Genomic DNA, 6,000 nt, shown 5'->3' with positions numbered 1-6,000 from the left:
GCGGGATTTATTCCTTGTCTAGCAATGGCATATGGTGACGGATTCGCCCTTTTCGATGATTCAGCTCTTGTCCGCAGATGGAATCATTCCATATTTCGACGAATGGGATCGCAGGAGGGGATATTGACGATGTTTTTAGATCTATTAGGTCCATTGAACAGGCAAGCACTCCTAGGAATACCGACCGAAACGATTGTGCCTACATGGAAAGAGTGCACGAAGTGTCGGAAACGGACTGATATTGTAACTGAAGAAGCTGGATAAGTGTTCGGAAGTATCTCGGTAATTTATTGAAAAATAACCATCTTAAACATTCTGAGCAAATTTACTCCTGGTTTTTTATTTAGAACTTGTCCACACTAGGAGGCGGTTTCTTCAGTTATCTTGGCCTTACTACTCTAGTTAGCTATTTAGGGAAAATCATTTGGATGTCAAACATTATTAACGACTTAATTCAATACGTTAAGCACATTATAATCCGTAGTAGCTAATTTATTTCCCATACAACAAAATTGGCATGACCAAAAAGTGGTATTACCCTCAAAATTAAAGAAAACTCTGCTACAGGCAAATCAATAATTTTTGATTCACAAAATGTAACTGTATTTTGAGAATGCACACCTTTTGATAAAAGGCAAGGATGAGAGCTGATAAATGAAAATTGTGTAAGTAAATTTTATCATGGAAGTCTCATTGACTCTACAGCGTGACACTAGTCGACTGTTAGGGAGTTCCTTGAAGATGTTCCAAATATGTGTTCAATTCGCACCATCATGTCATTATCGTACATAATTTTAATACGAATAAAATAACTTGGATTGTCGAAGAAGTTACCGGAAATAGCACCTGTATCCAAAAAGGAAGCTCTTAGTCAATAGTCAAATGCCCAAAAACATTTGACTAACAACATATGATAAAAACTCCATTGTACATGAAATCATAAAGGGAAAAGTAAATACAGTCACAGAAGTGCGCTGCCAGATGCCATTTCATGGGTCAACGTCCCCTCAAAGATAACAGAGAGTATTATATCAGGCTAGCCTTCATAATGGCTCAAATGAAGTTGGCGGCTTTTAAAACGATGTCAAATGGACGGGATGCTCGGATGAAAGCAGGAGAATGCTCGCGGAAGACAAAGGATGAGCGACCCAGGGAGAAAATGGAGTGGAGAGGGAGAATGCTAGCGACTAAATACGCCTTCCGTCGTTTTCCGCCATAATGGAGAAGATATGCGCTGCTTTACCTCATTCACCAACCAAAAAGTACAGCAACAAAAAAGCGTCTTGTCATGGATATTTCAATTGCATTTTTTAAAGGCAGACCTCGTCACATATGTTTAAAGAGAGTTCAGATTAGCCAGAACGGCACATTGCTGTATCAAACGGTCGAATGTTTACAGTAAAGCTTCCCTTTGATCGGGATTACATTAATTTCACAGAATTTATCCAATAATGCCATTGAAGTTAAACATATATGAGTATAAAATCATATCGGAGGTAATGACCAAAACTGTGATAAGTCCACTTAATGATATTTATTCATGCCATGTAATAATATTGAATCACCGTAGAAATTAATAAAAATAGTCATGTAGATTTAACTAGTTTTTTCACTTTCCTCGAGATTGATAACTACAAAAAATAAAGGCTGAAAACATTTCCTCCATGCACGAAAATTAAACAAGGATGAAAAAACTTGGAAAGGTAGATATTAGAAATGATCAAAAAAGTAAGGTGGGATAGATATAGACGATTGCAGAAAAGAAAATAAACATTTAAATATAATTCTATATCTTCAGTAGTCATAAATACCTATCTAACATACGAGGGTCATCCGGAAAGTAGTACCCGTTCGTGAAATAAAGACACAAAAGTAAATATTAACAAACATTTTATTTGAAAGAGGATACTTTAAACTACTTCTCAACATAATCTCCAAGCAAATTAAGGCATTTGTCATAACGTGTGACAAGTTTCTGTATTCCTGCTGCATAGTCCTTCGCCGCCAGCTCATTGAGATACGCGAGGGACCCATCTTGCACAAATTTTTGCATAATGCAGATGGTGTTTAACAATTTCATGAACAATTGTTCGAGAAACATTGGGAAAATGCTCACAGATGTCATCAATTGTGACGCGCCGATCGTTCCTCACGAATTCGTCAACTGAGCTCACCAGTTGGTCTGTAATGACAGACGGTCTCTCCGAACGCTCATCGTCGTGTGTGTTCCCCCTCCCCATGTTGAAGTTGCGACACCACCGCCGAACAGACGACTCGTCCATTACATTGTCTCCATACACCTCCTTTAATTGGCGATGAATATCACATGGGCGAACGTTTCTTGCATTGAGGAATTTAATCACTGCCCTCACTTCACAACTGGCGGCGTTCTCAATTTTTTTAAACATTGTAAACAATCACAGAAACAACACAGGCAATGCTAGCGTCACGCAACTTGGCTCAGAGAAGGCAGACAAGCCACTGAAGCTATCTGACCTCGTCCAGCGGCTACTCGCGTCGTCAGCACTTCATGCGGCACGAACGGGTACTACTTTCCGGATGACCCTCGTATATGATCACTCTACTCAATTCTTATAACCACAAAAGTCAATATGGCTGATTATTATTCCTCTTTCACAATCCCCAAATTTTCACTCGAAGATTGTGTTCATCAACTTATTGCGTCTCAATTTTCATCCATATTTAATTTCTTGCACAAAAATCTTCCAAACATATTTTATCTCAGTTTATTGCCTATCAACTATTTACTACTAGCTATTAACGTATCATTTTCCTACCATTCCAACCTAACGTTCCAACCTCTATCACAGTCTTAAAAATCTCATGGGCCGTAAAAATGCTCTCGATTCGGCTTTCACTGCGGGCTTTGGTTTTTTGTCAATAATCTTATCCCTCTCCCACCATGTCTAGTACTTCGTTAGTTTTTTTTCGTTTATTTGAAATTTCCCAGTCTTCTCCATACCGAAATTTTAAAAACCTCCGATCCATGCCAATCATCTTGCTTCTTTGACTAAGTTTCTGCTCCGTAGTAAACCCAGCTCCTTGCCAAAGTTTTCACTACTGTTTAACTAGCATACTTAATCAGCGTCTATGAAATCAAATCTCTCTGCTATGTGAAAGTTTATTTGCCTAACGCAGTAATTATATTAATGCTCTCACTACTTTCACCATTCTGGTCCAAAATAATTCCAAGATGAGAATAACTCCACCTGTTCCAGTTTTTTCCACCAGTTTTAGCATTTAACTTAGCCCTACTCTTTCTTTCTTACATAATATCTGTTATTTTACAATTATCAAGAACCCATACCTAACAAATCATTTGTCGATGCTTTCAGCTTTGATAGTAAATCCTTGGCAGACTATTTCACTAAATTTAGATCATTGGCCAACCTGATTTTCTGTTTTCACCACCGAGTTCCATTGCTATCTTCATGCCTATTTCACCACTACCTCCGCGTGTATGTTAAAAAGCACAGGTTTTCAACATATCCCTCTCTTAATCTTCTTTCTATTCTGATTTATCCTGGAATCTTACTCCGCCATACTCATTTGAGCAGACTGAGATAAATGCACCGATTACATATACGTCACCTATCTCACATATCTATTCCTATCCTCTGTAATACCTTCAAATATTCTACCCAATTTGCTGCCACACGCCATCTCGAAGCATAGAAACCAAATACACCCAATTAATCTCTAAGTTCCTTTCTTTTCGTTGACTCATTATTGCTACAGCATCATCTTACTACATATATTTAATAGTATCTATTTCATGATGCACTCAAACAAACATACTGAAACGTAGGAATACCACATTAGATTATAAATGGAGTTACACTTTATATAAAACTGTACACATTTAATTCATTGCAACATAAATGCAATATTCTTGCTCAAAAGTAATACGTCATTGAATAGCCAACACAGCTCTGAAGGTCTAACCTTCCACTGACAACCAAAGATTATCTTAGTCTTCCTCTGTCTTGTGTTAAACAAGACAAAGAAAAATTTCTAGAATGTGAAACATTCTCCACCTACCTCTGTTGATTTGTATGAAGAAGAAGGAGATGTCCTAGGCGTACCACATTATTGGTAGTTATTTTGAATTTAAGGCACAATGAAAATGGTGCCACAAAGGTTCCTAAAATACTCCCTAGAGGGAAAGTTAGAACTGTATACACCTCACGGCCGATGTTCGCGCTTTTCAAGCATTTTTCATAAGCGGTTACAGCTCAAAGAGTAACTGCTATATTGCTCATTTACTTCTTTCGCAATCTTTTTTGAGTATTTAAGTCGACCATTTTCCATTATAATTGTTATAACAGGTAGCGCATTTCAGCTGTGATTGTCGTACTCAATAACTATTCGAATAGTAGATAACATACACATTTATCAGGGAACTTGGCGTTCCAAAACCACATTTTTTCATACCCTTTGACCTTTTTTTAAACAAGCCCTCACAGGCGTATTAGATTGAAGCGTGCAAAGAAAGCACACCATTTCATTTGCTGCCCATACTGTAAAGTTGTGGAACATACACCTATATGTGAAAAAACTACGTAGAAAATTAGGTAGACACCTAGTGAATACAAAATAAATGTCAATTTTAATACGGATAGAGACCAATTACTTTTTAAGCTTGCTCATGAAAACAAGTTTCACACCATAAAAAGTGAAATTTGGTTACGATCAATGGATGACGAAACTGTTCCACCCAATCAAAACTGTGCACCTCCGTCCAGACCACGAAAAGCCAGGAACTTTCGAACGGATGACATCCCACGACCACAGATAACGTCATTGAGCAAATCAGCGCGTATGCCGCCACAATGGCGGGGAACTTGGCAGGTCATTTTTTTTTTCGTTTGAGAATTGTCAACGACTGGTTCATGTTTGTGATGAACGCGTGTGCGCCTAAGGCGCTATTTGTGGCGGTGTGATGTGATTATCGATCAACGCGGCGAATCGGAGCCACCGGTTACCTGTTTAGTGAGATTAATTGGTGGATCTAAAACGGTTGAGTCGGTTAACCGCTGACAGAAAATGTTGACCTCTACAACGTGCTGCAGTCCGGTAATCGGTTTTCACGAAGTCATGGGAGCGGGCTGGCACCAGGGGCATTGAAATATCTCTCAACGAAAGTTTTCCGAGGCAGAAAATTTATTTAGTAAGAGGTGAAAGTTCATCCATACATAAAGTTTCTCCATTATGTGATTAAAACTATTTTTATAAAAGCAACAGCTTTGTAGAACTTGAATTATGGGGTATAATTTTTAATTTTTTTTTGGACCCATTTGACCAATGGTTTCCTGGGTCCACTTTTATTTTACTTCACAGTTAGTTGGGGATTCCTTTGAATCTTAGTTCCCCTTTTTACAAACAATAATGAGACATAAGGAAACAACATACATAACAAAACAGACAAAAAGACAAAAATAATCAGACATAACGAAAGTTTTCTAAAATTTTTTACATCTACAGGTGCTTATATATGTTGGGAGTTAAACTAATGATAAACAATTCAAGAAAAGAAAAATCACTCAATAGACATATAGAATACATTGCTACATTTTACACAAAATTTTACACAAAATATTTCCCAGTTAGTTCGCTTGCTGTGATTCACTATTTGCTGGTTTTCTTATTGCAAATTTTCCGAGCAGGTTATTGTTGTTCTTTAGGCAGAATGTAGTCATTTCCCTAAAGCTCGTTAGCTTCTCTTCCATACTGTTCCATAAGAGTTGCCGCTCTGTCTCATAGAAAACACAATCCTCCACTCTGTGTTCTGCTGTGTCTTCTTTTCCACAGTTACACAGAGGGGTAAAACATTTCCCTATGAAGTTTAAGTAGGAGTTAAAGTTTCCATGTCCGGTTAACACTTGTGTGCTTGCTGATGTGTGTTTAATATTTAATTTAATCCGGTCATCTATGTTCGGAAATATACGGTGTGTTTTCCTTCCCTTTTCTGTTCTGTTC

Source organism: Hetaerina americana, unplaced genomic scaffold (assembly GCF_022747635.1).
Source record: "Hetaerina americana unplaced genomic scaffold, ioHetAmer1.1.p SCAF_9, whole genome shotgun sequence".
Taxonomy (NCBI): domain Eukaryota; kingdom Metazoa; phylum Arthropoda; class Insecta; order Odonata; family Calopterygidae; genus Hetaerina; species Hetaerina americana.
Note: the sequence above shows the minus strand (reverse complement) of the source record.